Raw genomic sequence first — 22224 nt, forward strand, 5'->3', positions numbered from 1 at the left:
TTATACATAATATGTGTGCACATGATCAGTCCCACATCTCTGGCTAAACCTATTATGTAGTAATTAAACTATAGCTAAGCACATTCTAAGGGTAGGGACACACTGGATGATTTGTCGCCAACGTTTTTAAAAAGCAAATAAAAAAATTAAGAGACTGCTAAAAGCTAACTGGTGCAGGATTACAGCTAAGAGGAAACATTGGAGCCTAACAATCATATACAAAACTGATAAACTGACTCTGAGAGTTTGTTAGACAAATGATTTTGCTTTGTTAGTTCAGATGAAGCACCAGACAAGCACAGTGGGGGTCATTTATCAACACTAGGCAAATTTACCCATGGGCAGTAACCCATTGCAACCAATCAGATTGCTGCATTCATTGTCTTACTTGCACCTGGCTTCAAAAAGCTAATCACAGAGTGGTTGCTATAGGTAACTGCCCATGGGCAAATATTTCAAGTGTTGATAAATGAGCCCCAGTAAGTTCTGGTACACATATTACAACATGGTAGGTAGGTATGGCCTGCTTCATGCTTCCTCTCAGCTTGTAGAGGAAGAGGGAAACAGGAACAGGAATATGAATCATAAGACAATGGCAAAACAGCAGGAATGCCCTTAATCAAAATGTCCACACAAGCTGGTTACTCCAATAAGAATAACCATATCACCTAAAAGTATCATATTTATGTTTTGCATACTTTTCTTTCTCTAGAATCATTATACGTGCAGCATTATATTTCTCAGACATTTTTAAGAACTTCCAATTAGGAACTTGTAGTGTTAACAGCAGCCCTTTTAAGAAATGTCTGTTCATGTTTATAACCCTAATTTGGTTACTGTCTTTTTAAATAGCAATTAACCCGTGGCAAGCCAGGGCCCTGAGTCCCTTTTGCATATGAAAAGTACTAATATCTGGGATTTAAAGCACCATGCCTCCACCTAAGGAACACTGAGGAGCACACCTCAGGGGATTTCCACTAGGAAAAATAATACACACACAGTTTGCAATAAAACAAATATAAACTTTATGTAAACTGTATTTAGTAACTGTAAATGCAAATCACACAATATCACTTTACTCTAGGGAACCTGTATCAACCCCTGGCACAGTTTGTCAATGCCACAGTACCACACTCTACACCGGGTGGATAAATGTAGAATAAATCCGGTCAGTTCAATGTCCCTTCCCCAAGAGCTCTTATGTCCCCAGGTAGTGCTACCTGCCCCAAAGTATCTTTCACTTTGAAAGTAGTAGCCACTTCCACTATCCAGGGTCCCTCTTTTTAATCCATTTCTGTAATTGCACCACGGCTCATTAACAGTCTCAGGTCTTGTTCTAGCCACACATGATAAGCAGACAAATCTTTCTTCTCTTTCTGGAAGGTAGAGTGGAAACAATAGAGCATCTCTGCAGTACTCTCTACAGGGCCAAACATCACCTCCAGAACTTCAATCAAAGCACCTGAAGTAGCGTCAGGGTGACCAACCAGATAAAATTTCACAACATCCACAGCAGGACTGCGAAGACTCTTAAGGATCTTCCTTCTCATAGTTGTCTCGGGGCCAGTCCAGTCTCTCACAGACACAACAGTAGAGTCTCTCCAACTCCCAAAGGACTCTTCACCTGCTGGTACAGGATCGGTACCTGAAACTAGGGGCAAATTCACTAAGCACTGAAAATGCGATATCGACGCCTTCGCCGCTCTTCGCCAGGCGAAGTTTCGCCAGGGCGCTGCTAATTCACTAAAATTCTAGGTTGCGTTCAAGGAGGTGAAAGGTAGCGAAGTTGCGCTACCGTTAATTTGTCAAGCAAAGCAAAGTTACGATAGCGATGCCTAATTTGAATACGGCGCCAAGTTAAAGTACAATGGATGTATATGTAGCAGCAAATACATTACACTACACAAGGCTGGGAAAGCTTCATAAAATAAAATAGAGTTGTTATTTTGCCCTACACATGTGCCCACTGTATAGTTTAGGTGCCATTTGTTAGGAAATGTAGGGGGGAAGGAGGGTACCCCCAAAAAAATTTACGATCTTTTTCAGCATATCACCCTTAAAAAAGTAAAAGACACCAGTATTTTTTGGGACTTAGAAAAAATTTCAAATTTTTTTGAAGCAAGCCCTATCTACTCTATTGCACTTCGCCTGGTCTGAGGTGACGAAGGCAAGTCTGGCGCAAGAGGTAATGTTCAGTAAAATGCGCAAGTTAGTGAACTAGCGTAGTTACGTCCCTTTGCAATAGCACAACTTCGGCTGGCGTAAGGGTGCGAAGTAGCGCTAGAGTAGGTCCACTTCGCTAGCGAATTTACGCCAGCACCCGTTAGTAAATCGGCAAAGTAACGAAATGACGTCACACTGGCGAATTGGTGCTAGCGTTAGCCACTTCTCGCTTTAGTGAATTTGCCCCCATGTCTCTTAAAATTACCATTCCAGGCCAGCTACATCAGTTGATCAGTCAGTTGTGCCAGCACTCTCACAATCTCTTGGGTATCCAGCCGGCCGCCAGAGCTATGCCGACCTCTCTTGGAGACCATGCTTTCACAGGATGGACATCTCTTTACTTGATTCTTTTCAGCTGGCGTAGTAACGGCATCTTCTGCATACTGGGTAGTAAGGGCATCACCCTGGGTAGTTAACGCACCTGTGTCGTCAGACACTTTAGGCAGAACAATCTTCCATGACCCTTCACTTTCAGCATCAATATCTGGAGGAACCCAGTCACGGTCTATCTCTCTGGGGCTGTCTATAAGAACATTCAGCAGTACCCCAGCAGAATCTCACTATGACGCAGCCATCCTTGTGCGATAAAACATCTGTCCCTAGTCTAAGATTTGGTGAATAAATAAAAAATAAAACTCTGGGCACCATGGTCCGAATGCAGTACACCACTGGCAAACACTTTGTGTAATTTCAAAGGCAGACATATTTACATAAAACATATCCAGGTTCCTAGTCGTCATCTCAGCAGTGCCTCCAAATATAACCGTAATTTGGTTACTGTCTCTTTAAATAGCAATTAACCCTTGGTAATCTAGGGCCCTGAGTCCCTTTTGTACGTGAAAAGTACTGGGAACTGGGATTTACAGCGCAGTGCTTCCACCTAGGGAACACTGAGGAGCACATCTCAGGGGATTTCCACTAGGAAAAATAAAACACACACAGTTTACAATAAAACAAATATAAACTTTATTTAAAATCGTATTTAGTAACTGTAAATGCAAATCACACAATATCACTTTACTCTGGGGAATATGTGTGGACCAGCGCCGTTCCTGTATATATTGCCGCCTGAGGTGGCTCCAGTAATGCCGCCGCTCCCCCAGCCAGAATCCATTTCCAGGGGGAGGCAGCAACATTTAGTGCGTTACATTTAAGCTGAATTTCCGGTTTAAAAAACTCTTAAAGGAACCAGGAGTGGCTTTTTGCCGCCCCTGGAAACCTAGCTGGCGATGCCGCCTGAGGCAAGTGCCTCAGCTCGCCTCATTCGTGGATCGCCCCTGGTGTGGACTATCAACCCCTGGCACAGTCTCTCAATGCCACAGTCCCACACTCCACACCTGGTGGATAAATACAGAATCACTCCGGTCAGTCCAATGTCCCCTCCCCAAGAGCTCTAATGTCCCCAGGTAGCGCTACCTGCCCCAATGTACCTTTCCCTTAGAAAGTAATCCCATGTGGCAGGTGCATGAGCAAGACCTGCCCCCTCCCTGGGGAAACACACAGTGGCCAAAGTATCCACAGGCAGGAGATAGAAACTGGCTCTCCCTGATGCTCAAATACTTTCTCCAGCAGAGCAAAATGCAGCCTTTCCTTCTCATTCTTCCTGGAAACTCATTTTAAGCAGCAGTATCACTCCCCACAGATCTGATTCCCTCTGGCTGCTGCAGCAGGACTCCCTTTATAAGCTGTATTGGAGACCCTGTGCATTTGGCTCCAAAGTCAAGCACTCCCCATCTCCCAAGGATGCACTGGGGAGATTGGACATTTCCTTCTCTTTTAACTCCTCTAAACTCCAATTCACCGAAAAAGATGTTTTGCTCCGCTAAGTAATCTTGTCTAATTTGATGCTTGCTATTTGCCTTGTCCGAAGAATGCAAAAACGTACTTGCTTTGCCTGTCCCTGCAGATTCAGCTATGTGAATCCTCTACCTGCTACTGCAGTTAGCTGAATGCAAATTTAACTCTTCACATACACGGTGTGCAGTAGCAGGTAGATGATTTGCTGGGTATGTGTGGGAATGGAGACACCCATCTTAAATGTCAAAATAGTGAAACATCGATTATAATACAAATGGGGTGCTTCTGTATAACAGACTTTCCATGTCAAATTCTCCCTCAGAACTACAATTCCTAACAGCACTGAAAATTGTGGAAGTTATAGTTCAGTAACATATACAAGAATGCAACATTGACATCACTTATATAATATACATAAATGTCACTGATTGCTCATAACCTAAATAATAATGATTTAGGCCATTTTGACTTTTAACAGGTTACTAGGAAAGGCAAAGGCTCTGTATTATTTCTGATTTATTTGGCGGCAGGGAAGAAATACATTTTCCTCAATCATTAATCAGCGGGGTGTGAGGCAAGAACAGGAAAATGAAATTAACTCTCTGACCTTTGAAGGCTCAGCTACATGTTTACAAATGCTTACATATCATATTTAGGCACATTGGTACACACTACCCTAGATTTTGTAGATTTTGCTAATAACCTATAAAATAAATAATCCTATTATATGGATATTGGAGTTAGTGCAAATATTTTCTTCACTGTAGAAAAATTTTTGCTTTGTGGCTTTTTTCTTGCATATATTCATGACAACTCTTGTACTGATGCAGGATCTTCTGGTTTAGCTGTAGAAAAATATGCAAGTAAACACAAATGTAACAGAACAAACCCCCTATTTGTCAGTCTCTGATGTCACGGTAATTAATATTACTTACACCTTCTGGTCCCATAGCTGTGTATGTTATCTAGACAGAACCTTGTATTTCCAATATATAGATTGAAGCAGAAGAGCGCATATAGTTGTAAATTGTAGAATGAATGCTCTCTAGTGATGTATCTCATATAGAAAGTGAAACAGAATGCGGGCAGACTGTCTACCTCATAGGGTGGGTGATACATAATGAGTGTGTGCATCTCACATGGAATGTGTAAAAATAATTGGGTCTACAGCACACAAAGAATCTGTGCATTTATACATGGTAATGTACAGAAAATTTGTATCTTTAGGGAATCTATCATGGACTGATTGTGTGCATATTGTTTATGTCTAATTAAATATTCCTTGTGTTTACTTAACCCTGATAGCACTGGGTGCCAGTGGCAATCCCCCTTTCGATGTTACCTGCAGGCTAATTGACCCTTAAAGGGTTAAATCAATTGTTCTGCTGAAGACAGGTTGCTATGCCTTTATGCCTTTGTAACAGTTGAGGTTCCTCAAGGCACGGCCATAATACAGTGCAAAAGCACACCCATACTACATCAGAGGTATTTAAATGTAACAAACATTCATGCGGTACATACAGATTGTTATATTTTTCATATACATTTCATTATATACATGTTTAAATACAATCAGAACATGCTAGATGCCTTCGTATATGGTACAGCCTTACATAACAGTGTTGCAAACAAATGTTGCTTAGTATATCACTCAGCATACAACAACATATTATTATGAGTTAAAGCCTGATGCTGAGAGCTGCAGTCCACTGTGAAGTCTGCCTGCTGTGATCACCTAACCTCCTATAGTTATTTTTAAGGGTATTCGCCTAATTGCTTCTAGCACAAAACATTTTAGCAGCACTATTGTCCACCCTTCTGATGTTTGATTGCAGTTTAATGCCAATAAGTGAAAATTGTACAGTAATCTCCCTAACTGTATTAAGCACTGCATGATATTCACTTTCTGAAAATTTGAGCAGTCTGTTATTGATTATTGATTTTAAAATATTGCCCTCTATTTCCAGTCCTTGATTCTACTACCACTTAAATGGAATGAAGCATTGTAGTGATTTTCCAGTTTGGAGTCAGTTTTATGCTCTCTCACCTTCTTGTTCTCACCTCTTGCAATTGAAAGATCCATGTTCTGCATACAATTCTATCTGATATTTTCATTAGTGTCATTGTTACAGTGCTACTGGAACTGGAAGAAGGTTGTCTTTTTTTAATTGCCCTTTAGATTGTAATCTCTTGAAAGCAGGGCCCCCTAATCCTACTGTTTTATTCTGTAACCCTTTGTTAGTTTACTGTAAAACAAAAACACACTTATGAAATTTTAAGCATAACTTGTGGATGCTATATAAATAATGACAGTGGCGGAATGATGATTCTAGATAAAAGCAAGATCACTGATTGTGCCCTGGCTATTAGGATTCTCATTTAGGAGTCCAGCGTCGGACTGAAGGCCTGGAGGCCTACCGGGTCTTCCACCACAGGGCCCCCCCACACCCCTCCTCCGGCTCCCTACCTGTCACCACTCGTACCTGTGCGGCAGTTGCAGACATGATAAGGGCTGGGGGGCGCAATCAGGGGGCAATGCTGGCCACAGTAGTGTGCGGGTCTGGGTCAGCGGGGCCCATGAATCGTCAGGGCCCACCGAGTTTTTACCCGGTACCCCACCGGCCCAGTCAGACCCTAGAGAAGTCTAGAATCACCTTCCGATGACCTTCTTTTAGAGAACTGAGAACAGAAAAGTGGAATTGCTAGGGGTTAGCTTGTTTTCCTTTTAAATAGAAAGTCATACATGATAAGAGAAGATTATACAGTATTCATACTTAACATGATCTTTCTTTCCTAGACAAACTCCATGTCAGTACTCACTTGAATAGCCACTTCCAGACTGCTTCCATCAGAAGGACCCCACTAAATCTTTTAAAAGACCACCCCCCACTAGTGTCCTTGTAACAAGCTTCTAGAAACCACTGGAAAAGTACTGGGAATGTACTGACATGGACTTCATACAAGAACAAAACATGGTAAGTATGATACAAAACCGGGATGTAACAAGCTTGTTTTTCTTCAATGGGGGGTTATAGGCCCTGAAAAACCTGTAATAAGTAAAAGTAATAACATTGTACAAACCCACAATTATGCAACTTCTATAAATGTATACAACTTCCATAAGTAAATATAACAAACCCCAAAAGTCTACAAAGATAAGAATGAAATGCAGTATAGACTATTCTATATATAGAATCAGTGGTGTGGCAAATGGCCAGAGTGAGGGAAAAACAGGACAATATATTGCTACAGGCATTACCTAAAAAAATGAGCACACTAAGGGGCCGATTTACTAAGGGTCAAATATCGAGGGTTAATTAACCCTCGATATTCGACTAGGAACTAAAATCCTTCGACGTCGAATATCGAAGTCGAAGGATTTAGCGCAGATAGTTCAAACGATCGAAGGATAATTCCTTAGATCGAACGATAAAATCCTTCGAAGGATTTTAATCCAAAGATCGAAGGAATATCCTTCGATCAAAAAAAGTTAGCCAAGCCTATGGGGACCTTCCCCATTGACATTTAGAGAAAGTGAGAGATATCAAGGCACCCTTGAAGATGACTAAGAGAAATCAAGAGGGTTATTTATTAAAGTCTAAATGCAAGAAACTAAAAAAATATCAGAATGAAAAAGTACTCCAACTGAGACCTGCAGAGTTAATGTAGAAGTCAATGGGAGAGGTCTTGAAGATATCCTGATCTGTGCTGGGGTCCGTGCAATAATTCAAAGATTTCGTGTTTTTTTACCAACAAGTGTGAGTGACTTACTCCCCTACTGACCAGGAAGCAAACACCACATGTATGCCTAGTTTTAGTGCAGATTGAAGGCATCTTTAAGAACAAAACATATAAATCTGCCTTTCTGTATGCAAGAGATCACAGAAAGGACAGGACATTGAAAGAGCTTAGCACAAATGAGGCATGGATCCTAAAAACCCAACTGAAAGTAATAACAGGTGCCTGATGTAATAAAATCTGCTCAGAAAAATGATCCCCAAGAATCAAGAAATGGAAATGGGTGAGAAGCACTTTCATCGTATGAAATATTGCGTGGAGAAATTCCACCCACATAGTAAAAATAGTAATAATGTAGTGATGGGCGAATTTGGGGCGTTTCACTTCGCCAGAAAACTCGCGAATTTCGTGGAAAAAATTGGTGAAATTGAGACGGTGTCCATTTTTTTTTGACACAGGCAAATTTTCGCTGGCGAATTTTCACTGCGGTTTCCCAAATTTATTCGCCGGCGGCGAATCGCGGGAATTTGTCACAAATTTGCGCCTGGCAAATAAATTTCACCCATCACTAGCTGTCTGCATTACTGTTGCTCTACGTGAGCAGAGAGTTAAGGCACTGGTTCACTCTTATGGCTATGCTTATAACTGCAAGTAAGCATAGCTTGTTTCACCTGTTGCCAATCTGGCCACAGGTGATCTGTGTAAGCCATTCGACTGGCTCCAAAACCCCCTACTCTGCTCTGACTCCTTGTCCAGTATAGATCTATGTTCCATAGTTTCTGGGTGCATTATCTTGTCTGATCTTGTTATTTGACCATTACCTAGCCTTGACCCTTGCTGTTCTGCTGCCTGTACTGACCTCTGCCTGTTTGATTATTCTATTGGGTCTCGATTATTCTATTGGGTCTCGTTACTGTACTACAAATCTGTTTGGTTTGACTCCGGCCTGTGACCTCGACTACGCTTCTGCTTCCTGATTTGGTACCATATTGTCTGTTTGGTATTGACCTGGCCTGTCCCTTGACCATGCTCCTTGTTTCCTGTCCTTTCTGTATACGTTACGGTTCCCTTGCCTGCCCAGAGCTTCCCCATTGGTTCTCTCACATTAAGTCCTGGCGGCATCTCAGTAGCTCCTACTTAAGCCAAAGGTGGCTGCTATAGGCAGAAGAGTGAGCTAAGACCAGGACCTTGGGGTTTGCTCTGGGTTTTGGAACACCATAGGTTACAAATAAATGCTCATCCTGAGAAGTGGTGATCAAAGAGACCAAAGGAAAAGGAGCCTTTGGCAAAACATAGCAAGTGAGAAAAATATACATAGTCACACCTGAAGGGTCCCAGACACAGAAGAATAACCAAGTGATTGAAATGCAAATAATATCATTCACGGATGTATTCCCTGGGCAGACCCAAAGAAGCTGATTCCCTTTTAACACCAGGATGTAGCAATTCCCTTTTAACAGACTCGGCATAAAGGCACAATTTGCACCTAGAAGAAGTTAGCCATCCTAGCCCCTAAAAACACAGCTATAGAGGATGGCTGCTTCCTTTACAGTTACAATTCAATATATTTCGACCCTGTTTGATTACCTCGGACTAGTGTCCTTCATGCTTATTCACTTTGGGGGTAACAGTCTTCACTTTATTTGAAGGGGTTTGCAGTTATTGCAGGGCAATGTTAGTACTTCTTTGATCAACCTTGTGGATTCTTCATTGTGCTAGATACATTTAGATCATTTATAGGCCAGGTGCTGCTGTTGAGCTGTTACAATTTGCTACATTAGTTGATACATTTATCAGCAGCATCTGTGGAATATTAGCAATTATTGCATCAATTGTAATGGCTGCCTTTAAAAGAGAATTTAACCCCCCCAACTAATAAAAACCCCTACCCCTACCCTACATAACCCCCCTCCTTGCTCCCCCCTGCACAGGTGTTAACACCTGTAAATGCACCATGTCCTGTAATTACCCCTCGTTGCAGAGTCAGAGCAGTGGAGCTCACGGGCGCTTTTGGTGATTTGGTAATCTTCGGGTCTTCTTCCTTCCCTACGGCAATTTTCGTGACATTCGACGCAGTTTTCACAAAGTGGAAGATTGCTTCAAATGCGCACTCAGGGATTCTGCTCAGCAGGACTAAAGATAAGAAATGCATTAACTAATGTATCAGTTGAGAACAGCTGGTGACCCCATTTTTAGCCTTATTCATTTTTAGGGTTTAGTTCTCCTTTAAATCAAAGATGCCCTAAGCTAGTGCTCTTACCAATGACCAATCAGCATTGTGTGATCCATTGGTGATACATTTATATAATATGGACACAACTGAAAAAAAGGAGTTAATGTTTATATACTCTATAGGCATCCTCCTGGCAACTTACAGATCTGCCACCTTAGACCCTTCCACAAAATCAGAACTGATTTTTCAACTGTCCTCCCCCCACCACACAATAGCGCACACTGTACCAGGAAACTTATCAAGGCAAAACAGCCCAGATCAATATCTGTATCGAGCAATCTTCAAGCTACACTGAGTTTTGCAAACTTAAGGCAAAATCAGACAACCATTTATAAAGCAACTAAATAGAAAGATGTTTCCCCTATAACCTTTTACATATGCACAGTGATCTGGGAAAACATCTAAATGCAAAACCTAATCAAGGATAAATAATTTCATTCATCTAGGCATGAGATGTGGTTCTTGGATAAAATCTTAAATATAATTTTTATAATAGCAATAGAAAATATTAACAATATCCATTATCAATTGCCATCATGTAGTGAATCTGTTACTATAACCTGGGTTCAGAGAGGCAACCTTTATAAACACTCAGCTCTGTTTGACCATGCTCTGATAATCTACTAGCAGTGGATCCACTTACACTAAATATAAAGTCAGTATTGCCTTGCTCTTTGCAGGTAGAAGGTCACCTAGATATGATAGACACCCAGTGCTTTCCAATCTGTCCCATTTGCAGTGTTAGTGGATGCTGAGACCCTCATATTAGAAAAGCAGATATTTATCATGTTGTTTAATCCCCTGTAACTGACAATTTAACAACTCTCTCAGTCAGTGATGGGTTATTGACGGATCCAGCAAGCCTGTGACCAGAGGACAAATGAATATGGGAAAATATGAAAGGAGACACACAAAAGAAAGATGTGAAAAAACAAAATGCAAGTGTGCAAATGGCTTCAAAAAAAAAAAAAAATATATATATATATATATATATATATATAGATATAAAGAGCATACATAGATATCATTTAATTATTTACCATATTCTACTGTTCAGGAAACTAACAAGCTTATATTACAGTTTTTTATTTTGACTATTGAACTATATTAGCCTAGTGTTGATGCTGTTTTACTGAAACTATAAATGTGACCCTTGCTTACTGTTCCTGTTGTATGAATTCCTATGGGCACATTAAGGGTCAATGCAGAATGTGTACTCTGTAGTCTGCAACAAAGTCTTAACAGATTGCTGACCGTACAAGATCATAATTGACCAGAACAATAAAAGTGAGGAAATGTCACATGCACTCAATAAATACACTGCAATAGTTATGACATGAATCTATGCACTTCTTTAGGTCCAGCTCTCGAACGCTGTCAATTTTTCATGAATTAGTGATTGATAACAGGGCATAAAGATGGTGTAAGCGGAGAGAAAACAGTGTCACGTGTGCCTTATTTACATATTGATGTTCTTATTCGGCAATACCCTGCACTCAGCAGTATGAGATGTTAAACTGGTACTATACGATTAGATATGGAAAAAATAAAGTCCTGTGCTGTTAGAACAAATTTAATAAATGTCTCCCTTGATGTGATGTAAAATGTAAATATTTATTGTATTGTCAACTGGTACATTTTGTGTAAAAATGAATATACCCTACTTATAATTAGGGTAGTGTGTGATTAGGCTAACAAGTGCAAAACTCAATAGTGCACACAAAGGTATATCAAATCACAAAGCTACTTGTGTCATAATACCAATTGCTCTCATATTGTTGAATAAGTAGTGATTAGCGAAAAAGTGTCATGGTCAGTTTTGCAGTGAATCAACCCATTATCCATTGAAGAGATTAATCCCAGCCCTTGCAAGTAATAATTGATAATTTAATGTTGTTTTTTTAAACACTTTTTCACATTGCAAACTTTAATTTAGAGCATGGCAATGCATGCAGACCACAACAGGCCCAATAAATACTGCTTGCCCTATGGTGTTCTATAAGGACAGGCCTGGCCTCTGTCTGCCTATGCAGTGCTCTGCACCTTGCACCAGATGCTTCTTTTCAGCATGAGGTACAGCTCTACCAGCAGCTCAAAATATAGTAAAGGTAGTAAATGAAAGTGGAATAAAATTCAAAATGTTAAAATGGATTATCTGACCCATAGGATAATTTCACACATAGGAATACAAGAAGAATAGTTTTGTTCCCACTGCAAATAGCACTTTGATGAGCAGGTACAAAATACTCAACAACCACCACTTTTTTTGGTAATCTCCTGCAAGTTTCGGATGCATTAGGTTGCCAGGGGATTGTCACAACAAAAATCTTATACTAATACAGAAAAAAAGAATACATGGATCTATTCTACAAATAAACAGCCAGTATTTTAAGGCTATGAGATTATTCAGAAAATTGTGGTCATGTCCACATATTTTCTGTAGACCACAATGTAACTTTGCCAGCTTTTTGCCAAGGAATTGCGGTTTCATGCGTATTTCATAATCAATAATTCATATTCATAGAAAATGTCATTTCACATGAGGAAGGGCACACCATTTGCATTTTTACAAGTGCATTTTACACAGTATGACATGGTAGAGGGTACTGCTGTGGCCAACAGAGCTGTGGCCAAAGTTTTTTTTATCTGGCTACTGACCTAAAGGAGTTGTTCACCTTTGAGTTAGTAGTGTGGAGAGTAAACTTCTGAGACAAATTGCAACTGGTTTTAATTTTTTGTTATTTTGGTTTTTGAGAAATTAAACTTTTTTTTATTCAGCAGCTATCCAGTAATTTCAGCAATTTGGCTACTAGGGTCCAAATTACCCTAGCAACCACACATGATTTGAGTAAGAGACTGAAATATGATTGGGAAATGGCCTGAATAGAAATATGAGTAAAACATTTTGCAATAAAAATACATTGGTAGAGACTATTTTTATATGGGGTCAGTGACCCTCATTTGAAAGCAGGGAAGGATTAGAAGAAAAAGGTAAATAATTAAAAAACATATAGACCAATGTAGAAGTTGCTTAGCATTGACCATTCCAACCACCCCTTTAATAGTTTGTGCTCATAATGGCAACCGAAATATCTGAACTGAATTCATATTAAAATCTTGGACCAAAGGACAGAATATAGGGCAAGGGAAGAAAGCCATATTCGCAGAAAAATGGAAACAAATTTGAAGATGTATACCTGCAAACTCAGCCCTAGGGAGCAACAACCGAGAAACTGTATTAAGGAATTATTGGTTCTCTCAGTCAAGACATTACTTTGAGTGATAGAATATACAGTATGTAATTTGGTTCCAAAAAGTTTACAAACAAGCCTCACAAAACCTAGAAACACTGCCTGAAACACTGCAATGATAGAAGGAATGCCATGGAAATGTACAATTCTTTAATGGAACAAACTGAGCCATTATGGAAAATCTGTCTACCGCCGTCTGAATGATCATGTCAGAAGACTTAGATAAGTTCACAGTTAATTCCAAAGCAATGTCAACCAAAGGATGATTAGGAACACGGCAAAGTCAAGGGTTCCTCTGTTGAGCACAAACTGAACAGAAATATATGAATTGGGTGAATTGGATGAACAAACAACAGCAACCAGTAATATATCGAGATATAGTCACTTTTTTGATACCTGGATGGCCAGAAAATTTGGATGAATGGACCAATTTGAAGGGCTTGAGAAACCAGTGCTTTGGAAGAAAAATCTTCCCAAAACTAGGAGAATCCAATTATAGTGATTTAATTGAAGCTGAGAATAATACATGATGCTTAGGAGGAAAATCTGCAAGTAAATTAGGTGTCAAATTGGGTGGGCAGCCCGAGACAGGAACAAGAGCAGATGGGCCACCAGAGACAGGAGCCAGTGAAGGTAGGCTGGCAGAGACAGGCCAGAGCAGGTGGGCTGCTAGAGACAGGAGTCAAAGCCGTAAACTGGGATTCAGGCCTAAGAATTTGAAGGAAACTAAATTTAGTTGTAAATGCTCTAGAAATTTCTTCCTCATCGGTGGAGTCAAAATCTTACCAATCTTCCTCATTAGATATATCTTCCCAGTCATCTAATGCCATCTAAAGGTTGTTTTTATAAACAAAATAAATAAACAGCGGTCCTGTAATATGTGGGCTTTATCATCGATGCATCCTTGGGTCAGTGATAGGCTTTATCTCCCAGGAGGAATAGATTGATCAGCTTGCTTTTCATCTTGTTTGGAGTTTTTTTTTAAAAAAAATGGTATAGTATTAACTTCTTGCACAAAAGCAGAAAATCAGAAAAGAAATGTTCTTCTCCCTTAAACCTCTTAAAGGGCACCTATCATGGGACAATTTTTCCCCCACTGGATGTGTGGGCTAAGAGAGAGCGCACTCCATTTTGTGGAAACAATACTACTTTTCACACTATTTTGTACTTTAAGCAAGTTATTGCATCGCAAAGTTTAATTTAAGGGGTGACAACCAAAACCTAATTGTTTGCTGCTGGCAACTACACCAGTGATTTAGATCGAATGTTTGCACCTTAGCAGGCTGCAGTTGTTGGCAGATGTTGTTTAACAATAGCTCAAATGGTGCTCATTAAATACTGCTGAAATACCTTCAATTTGTTTTTCCCCCCTTTCGTTGTTCATTACTGTAAATTACAAACAGCTAAAAATCTAAACACTTATCTGGGACACTTAAGGGCAATTGAGAAGCTGTCAGGGTCAATAGCCTGCAATGTGCTAATGCCATCTTCATAAGAGTGATTACCCCATTGAGAGACAGACATCCGTTCACAGAATCACTTTGGCAGTGAAAAACCAATGTGAGATGCAGGCAGTTGTAGTCAGACAATAACTGGAAGGCTACATGTTGTATAACTTTATAAGGTTAGGTTTAGATAACATGAATTCATAGCAAGACAGACGTATGAATGTTGTTTAATAGGGCCAAAATTTTGTACTGCTCCTATAATGCCAAATAACAAATCAGCAGTTAGATTGTATGGGGGGAAATTCAATTAAAATTACATGAAAAATATTAATTGAACAAAAAAAAAATCACATTGCACCATGTAATATTATTAAATCGTGAATTTTCACACAAACATAAGTGGTGTTATTACATACACTATACAAATATAACGTGTAATATTTTTTACCCTGGCAGATGAGTAGCTAAATATATCCATGGGCTCCTAAACTATAATAAATTTGTTCAAAAGGAAAATTGCAGCTTTTGGCTGTAATGTTACATATATGGTTCAGCAATGTTCCTTCCTGCTAATGACATTTTAGTTTCCCTTAAAATATCCATAAGAGAAATTAATGGAATGAGGCGATCCAATATGTTGGAAAGAATGTACACCTATGTTTGTCTGACACAGCATAGAGATCATAAATATGTGTGTGAGAAATAGATTTATGAGAGGATCCATATAGTTAGAGCAGGCTTAGTGCATTATGCTAGTAAAGCTGCTCAAATAAGCAGATGTTTGCCCTGTTTGGCCATCCTCAGGCAGGGTCAAATTGGGTTGATTCGATTGCTGGGTTCATCCTACAGAGACGTAGGTACTCTTTCAAACCTGCCCCATACGCAGGTCATTAAGCTCCAAGCTTCTGTCTTGAGTGCCCCATAGTGCTTTTGTGATTTTCTGAATTAATACTTGATCCTGTTACTTTCACAGGACTCTTCTGGGTTTTCTTGTATGTTTTCATGTTTTCACTGAGAGACACTGGCTGCTTCTCCAGAATATGATTTTGGGGACAATTCTGTTGCATTTACTGCAACCTGTTAAAGAGTGCTTTTGATGCTCCCAGCCATGTCACCAATGCCTCCACTGTCTTTCTCGGGTTCTGTCTATCTGCGCATATGAAAAATAATGAGAATAAAAATTTTTTGACACGTGTCAAAAAAATTATGCACCTCGAGAAAACGCGGTTCGTGAACTTTTTGCTGTTTTGGTGAAACATCACAAATTCGCTCATAACTGCTACCTTGATCATAAAACTCCACTATAGTTCTATATTGCTCCTTGAGCCTCTATAGTTGGCTTGTTCTTGAATTCTAGCTGGTGATGGTCTTCAGCCCTTTACCAGAACTGTGGGAGTTGTGGTGTTTATACAAATGGCCTGCAGTGTCACTGTGCACATGAATTATACTGTGTATACATAGTACAATCAATACTGCTTAAGAGTGATAGAGTTGGAAGTTACTGTTTTGTAATGGCTGCATGAGTCTGCTAATAAAGGACTGTTATACTCTACTAATCTACTAATCCTCGATTACCATGACATAACAGGAGTCATCGCTGCTGACTCCTCCTCTGGCTCTGCCAATCCTCTGTTCTCACACTTCTGACAAAGGTCTTGAATTGGGTCTGCTCTTGTCAGATCTGCAAAGGTAGCAAATACTACAATAATATCTCCTCCTTCCACTTCTCACACTATCTCAGTGGGACCTACCTGTGCAAAACTCTGCTGGCAGCCAACTCAGGGCTCCTTTGCTAACATAAGTGCTAACATAAGTGTTAAATTGTACCAGTGTAGTTGCCAGAAGCTACCAACGCCAATTATCTTTTAACAGTCTACTTATGTCGGCCAAACACAGGGAGATCTGCTCGTTTGGCGATGTCGCCAAACAAACAGATCTCTCCCCGATATGCCCACATTGAGGTGGGCGATATCGGGCTCATCCCGATATCAGAATGTGGATCAGAATGTATATGGGTGGTGGGATTGCGGGACCGCATTAACGAACAGATGCAGCCACAATCCAGACTTTCAGCAAGATATCGATCGGGGACGCCAGTCGGATGGCCCCACACACGGGCCCATGTATGGGGGCCTTTAGAAAGTAATACTCTGATTGCTATGTGCAACTGCATTGGTGCAATTCAGAGCCTATGTTCCTATCTGTCCCTATGTGCATTAATTTACTGCTATGGTAAATCACCATTTGACTGAAAACAATCTGATGAATCCACAATTAACATTAATAATGTATTATATGAATTCACCCTAGGAAAATTAAATAAATCAGATTTCTTGATTTGACAGTACAAATATGCAGGGTATCGAATCAGTATTTATAACAAACACAACTTTCTTAGAGTATATTTACTGTAATCATACATAGGCATCAAGGAGGTACAGTGGGCCCTGGGGCAGAGGGGGCCCCATGACAGAAAAGGTAATTAAAGGGACGTGTCTTCCAGGATAGTGGGTGGATCATACAGTAGGTAGCATTTTGGCATAACTGGGGAGTGTCCTGAGTGGATCAGAGTGTGACTGTGCATGTAAGTGGCATTTTTTCTCACTGGGGTCACATTTACTTGTTACATAGTTACATAGTTACATAGTTAAATTGGGTTGAGCTTAGTATCACAATAGCCTTTGATATTATGTCTGTCCGAAAAATCATCCAAACCATTCTTAAAGGCATTAACTGAATCAGCCATCACAACATCACCCGGCAGTGCATTCCACAACCTCACTGTCCTGACTGTGAAGAACCCCGAATGAAAAGCATTCGATCGAATGGCTTCGATCGTTCGATTCGAATGAAAATCCTTCGATCGAACGATTAAAATCCTTCGATCGTTCGAATCGAACGATTTTAGCGGGTGTTCGAAGTTCGCGAACGTTCGCATTTTTTGCCGGTGTTCGCGAACACCAAATCGGCAGTTCGCTACATCCCTAGTTGCTTCAAATTAAAGTTCTTTTCTTCTAGTCTAAAGTGGTGGCCTCTGGTACAGTGATCCACTTTATGGGTAAAAAGGTCCCCTGCCATTTTTCTATAATGTCCTCTAATGTACTTGTAAAGTGTAATCATGTCCCCTCACAAGCGCCTTTTTTCCAGAGAAAACAACCCCAACCTTGCCAGTCTACCCTCATAATTTAAGTCTTCCGTCCCTCTAACCAGTTTAGTTGCACGTCTCTGCACTCTCTCCAGCTCATTTATATCCCTCTTAAGGACCAAAACTGAACTGCATACTCCAGAAGAGGCCTTACCAGGGACCTACAGTATAAAGAGGCATAATTATGTTTTCATCCCTTGAGTTAATGCCCTTTTTTATGCAAGACAGAACTTTATTTGCTTTAGTAGCCACAGAATGACACTGCCCAGAATAAGACAACGTGTTATCTACAAAGACCCCTAGATCCTTCTCATTTAAGGAAACTCCCAACACACTGCCATTTAGTGTATAACTTGCATTTATATTATTTTTGCCAAAGTGCATAACCTTGCATTTATCAACATTGAACCTCATTTTCCAGTTTGCTGCCCAGTTTTCCAGTTTAGACAAATCACTCTGCAAAGTGGCAGCATCCTGCATGTAACCTATAGTTCTGCACAATTTAGTATCTTCTGCAAAAATAGAAACAGTACTTTCAATGCCCACCTCCAGGTCATTAATAAACAAGTTGAAAAGCAAGGGACCTAGTACAGAGCCCTGCGGTACTCCACTAACAACACTGGTCCAAGTAGAAAATGTTCCATTTACCACCACTCGTTGTAGTCTATCTTTTAGCCAGTTCTTTATCCAGGTACAAATACTATGTTCCAGGCCAACATTCCTTAATTTAACCAGTAACCTTTTGTGTGGCACTGTATCAAATGCTTTAGCAAAGTCTAAGTAAATCACATCCACTGCCTCCCAGAATCGAGGTCTCTACTTATATTCTCATAAAAAGAAATTAAGTTAGTCTGGCAAGATCTATTACACATAAAACCATGCTGGCACAAACTCATAGAATTATGATTTGCTATGAAGTCCAGTATCTTATCCTTTATTAACCCTTCGAAAAGCTTTCCTACCACTGACGTCAGACTAACTGGCCTATAGTTTTGAGGCTGAGAACGGGATCCTTTTTTGAATAGAGGCACCACATTAGCAATTCGCCAGTCTCTCTGCACTATGCCAGATCTCCATGAATCCTGAAAAATTAAGTAAAGAGGTTTGGCAATCACAGAGCTAAGCTCGCTAATTACCCTGGGATGAATACCATCTGGCCCTGGACCTTTGTTAATCTTAACATGTTCTAGTCTCTTTTGAATTTCTTCATGTGTGAACCATGCATCATTAGTTGTATTACTAGAATTGGGACTGTTAAGAAGGAAACCTTCACTTACTGGTTCCTCATTTGTGTAGACAGATGAAAAATATGAGTTCAGAATCTGCGCTTTTATTTTGTTTTCATCAACCAGCTGACCCCCCTCTGATAGTAAGGGTCCCACCCCTTCCTGCTTCAGTTTTTTACTATTAACATATTTAAAAAATAATTTTGGATTTTTTTTTACTGCTTGCTGCAATATCCCTTTCTATAGCAATTTTAGCTTGCCTTATAGCTTCTTTGCATGATTTATTGGCCTCCTTGTACCTTATAAATGTTTCGGTTGTACCAGCTAACTTGAAAGCCTTAAAAGCACGTCTTTTCTTACCCACCTCAACACCAACACTTCAACATTTTAAAGACTTCCCATTTTTGTTCTGTGTTTAACCCTGTAAAAAGCATTAACCACTTAATATGTTGCAGAGATGCCCTTATACTGTCAAAGTTTGCACGTCTGAAATTTAGTGTTTTAGTTACTCCCTTATAGAATTGCTTCTGCAACAGAATCTCAAAGGAGACCATGTTATGATCACTATTCCCTAAATGCTCACCCACACAAATGTTAGAGATGAGTTCAGTATTGTTAGTTATTACAAGGTCCAAAAGACAGTTATTCCTAGTAGGTTCTTGAACGAGCTGGAATAAAAAGTTGTCATTCAGCATATTTACAAACCTACTAGCTTTTTCTGTCTTAGCAACCCCATTACCCCAATCAATGTCTGGATAATTGAAGTCACCCATAGCAACAATTTGACCCAGCTGTGAAGCCGCTTGTATCTGCAAGAGTAGCTGTGCTTCATACTCAACACTTATACGAGGTGGTTTATAGCATACACCAATGATAATTCTTTTTGTTACCTTTTGCCCAGTCATAATCTCTACCCAGAGTGATTCTACACCCTCACCAGTGCCAGCTATTGTTATTTCTTTAGCGCATGGCTTTAATTCAGGCTTTACATATAAACACTCCTCCGCCCTTTTTAATCCCTCTGTCCCTCCTAAAAAGGGTGTAACCATTAAAATTCACAATCCAGCCACATTTTTCATCCCACCAGGTCTCAGTGATACCAATTATATCATAATTTTTAGAGCATGCAATTAATTCTAGGTCTCCCATTTTACCTGACAAACTCCGTGCATTTGCCAGCATACAGCGGAGGTTACTACTTTTACTTTTGAAATTTGCATTACTTAGTGAAGAATTATACGTTAAGTTAGTATTATTCTGTTTTCCTTGTAACAGAGGGACCTCCTTGTTGGCAGGACCCACCACCCAGGGGGCCCAGGTGACCATTTGGCCAATAATTGTTCCACTGCAATCAATGTACTCAGTGTAAACATATGTTACAGGCAACTACATTTTCAACTTATTCTGGGGTGGTAGCATACAAATACCAGGATACTATACTACTTCTGTCTGCCTCCCCCCCCCCCCACTGCAGCTAGTAACCTTCCTTTCCCCCACTATGATGTCACAGGGTGAGTTGGCTGGCCACGGTTGCCTAGGGTGCCTGGCCTAAGGTGCCTGGCCGACTCATTTTTGGGTCCCTACACACATAGTCACCTGCTTTGGTACATCTATGCATACTGGGCAGTAGGCATCAAAGTGTTCAGTAGACCCTTTTTTTGAATACAATAAAAATCATTATACAAAAAAAAAAAGTGTTCAGTGTTTGCATTAAGTCTTTTTTATCATTGTATTTAAAATAAATGTTTGCGATAAATGTAGCAAATTTTTTTAGTACATTTTCAGAAATGGCATAAAAACAGCCAAATTTAGGAAAGCTTTGTAGTTTGTTGTAGGAAGATATAGTTACCCATTTTGTATATGTCACAATGTGTACTATTCCAAAAATATAGGTTTTCAGGGGTCCACATGCTTTTGGAGATGTGTATGGTACATATAAAATGCATTCAGGGTGCTTATTGTACAGCAGGCAAAGTGTTACCGATGAGCATATGTGTGCCTTATTTTTATTTTTTTATGAACATTGGCCAAACTGATCAGTAGACCCCTGGGATTAATATTTAGGATGGTTAATCTTGGTATAAGGATTTGAGGAAGATAAAATGTTGTTCAGCAATGATTTAGTAAGCACTCATAACTTTCCAATTGTTTTGGTCTGGTGCAAGTCCCACAGTTTCCACCTCCAACTTATTTTCAGAATTTCAGGTCACAGACAGCACCATTCGCAGATGTCTTTTCTTAAAACGCCTTTATCAAGACATGGGCTATGACCCAGATAATCAACAACGTTTCAGACCAGCATCGGTGGCTTGATAAAAGACTGATGCCGGTCTGAAACGTTGTTGATTATCTGGGTCATAGCCCATGTCTTAATAAAGGCATTTTAAGAAAAGACATCTGCGAATGGTGCTGTATGTGCCCTGAAATTCTGGAGATAAAATACTGAAAATGAAAATTTTAAGGTGATTTTTAGAATCAAAACTGCTGCATTTAGCAACGCTTTGCAATTTGGTAGTTTGGAGTAGAAAGACTGATTTATTTGTTTTGGATTCAACAAAAAAAAATATATGGCTTTCTTGAGTACATTTACTTTTTGTGACTTTATGCCATATAAATTATAGTAAATGTATTGATTTTTGCTGTGGCTGAAACAACAGAAATAATAGATCATATGGGATATTCCTTTTTGGGGCCCCTACATGCCACATGACATATGCATTGGACATCAGACTGTACAGTGGACCCCTGGTGATTTTCAAAATATTATCAAAAAAGCCAACTTTGGGAAAGATTTGCAGTTTGCTAAAAAAAACTAATTTACCAATTTTAAATTTGTCAGACATTTAGAAGCATAGGTCTTATTACAGAAGTGGGGTTACATAAAAACTCCATAAATATCTAGCATATCTTGAAAGCTTAGGTTTACCCCCCAGGAACGGGCCCTCAGTTGAAAGAGCACAAAACTGTCAAAAGCTGTCTGGCAATAACAGCACTGCAAGTGATCAAACTGGCTGGCAGTGAAAGGGTTAATTGGAAACTATTTTAAAAAATGTAATATAAACTCATGGAAATAAAAGACTTTCTAAATAAAATATTTTTTCTAAATTAAAGATTTTATCCTGTTTTTAAAATATTCAAGTTAATCTTTACTATCTCTCTCGAC

Source organism: Xenopus laevis, chromosome 1S, assembly GCF_017654675.1.
Source record: "Xenopus laevis strain J_2021 chromosome 1S, Xenopus_laevis_v10.1, whole genome shotgun sequence".
Taxonomy (NCBI): Eukaryota; Metazoa; Chordata; class Amphibia; order Anura; family Pipidae; genus Xenopus; species Xenopus laevis.